Consider the following 1654-nt stretch of genomic DNA (forward strand, 5'->3'; position numbering starts at 1 on the left):
TGACCTTGACAGTGGTTAAAACAAAGTTATTGGGTGCAAAATTTTTTAAATTCCACTCATTGACTTTTGGTGAGAAATCTGATTCCAAGCTGTCAATGACAAAACATGCAGACATCTTGCTTTCCTTGGCAACCACTCAAAATTCAGCAGTTTGGTAGCTATATTCATTTATAAGGAAGGATGGGGCAAGTGTCATGCAAGCGACCAGTATTCCTATGCATCTCTGAAGTACAACATAGACCAGCATGGTACATTAACTCTATGGGTACAATAGCGGTATACATGCTGTGCTGTTGACCAGCAGCTCTCTAGTTGGTCTTAAGACCTGCTCAACAAGGTAAATCATGACCAATACTGAGACTTTACACAATTACCTGATCCTGGTGAGGCTATAGATCCTTGAGGAGAGCCTACAACCATCACATTACTAAACCAGCAAAATTCTTTAACTGCATTCTAAATACTTATTCTTAGATACACAGATAAGAGTAGCTCTCACCCTTCATCAAAGAAACTTCTCTTTACAATAGATGGAGACTATTACACAAAGCAACAACTAATAAAAATACAAAAATCTGATTATGTGGTATCTAGCCCCAATGGATTTATATCTACAGTACAACTACTATATCAAGGGTTGAAGTACATTTGAGTAGCAGGGAGTGGATTGAAAGATGCCAGAGGACTAGGAAATCAGCTGTGAAACTCTCCCCTGGAAATGCCATTGAAGGTACATTGATGACATCTTATCAACATGGCTAACTAGGACAAGATCAAAACAAGGACATCAATATGCATGCTTACATGGGAGAGAAGGCAATCTCAGGGGTCTCAACTCTCAGGAGAAATGACCCTCCCCAGAGAAGAAACCACCAGCTGGTTATCTAGCACCAAGTGATCAGCACTGAGATCATATACAAGCAAGTACTAGTATACAAACTAGGCAGGCTGTACTAATATATTTAAATTACATATGAATAATATATAATTATAATTAACATATATAATTATATATTTAATAGTTATATATAGTATAATAACTAAAAAGATGTCATGAATTAAAGAAAGCAATGTGAGAACATAAGAAAAGTACATAGAGAAAGTAAAAGGGAGAAACTTATTAAATTAAATTAAGCTCAATTATTAATAAAAACAAATAAAAATAAAGGGTAGGGCAGAAAAATTAGGGCAATGGCTTTTCTCACTGGTATTAGTATCCACTGCATCAAAGTATCCTGATGGAAACAACAGAAATCTAACATGTCTAGCATAATCAGTATCAACTTAAGAGTTGCTCTTTGAAAATAAGCAATCTTATCTTATTGTTTGAAAGATTTATTCTATTTTCCTGATGTGAAATCTCAACTCAGGTCTACAATAAGAGCAGCAAGGGCTCATAACTGCTGAGCCATCTCTCAAGCCTCCAAAGTCATTGTTTTTACTGGTAATTACCAAACTGTTTTTGAATCTACAGGAATTTACAAGGCACGTAGAGTCCCTTCCCCTGCATAAATTCTTTCTAATGTACTTAATTTCTGTATAAGGAGTCTTCTGTCTTTCCTAGAATTCAGCTGTTATTTCTCATTAGTGTTAATAGCTGCTGATTCTTACCTGCTCACTTTCAGTACAGAGTTACCTGGTTAAGGATCTGAAA

The sequence above is a fragment of the Micromys minutus genome (genome assembly GCF_963924665.1).
Source record: "Micromys minutus genome assembly, chromosome: 13".
Taxonomy (NCBI): Eukaryota; Metazoa; Chordata; class Mammalia; order Rodentia; family Muridae; genus Micromys; species Micromys minutus.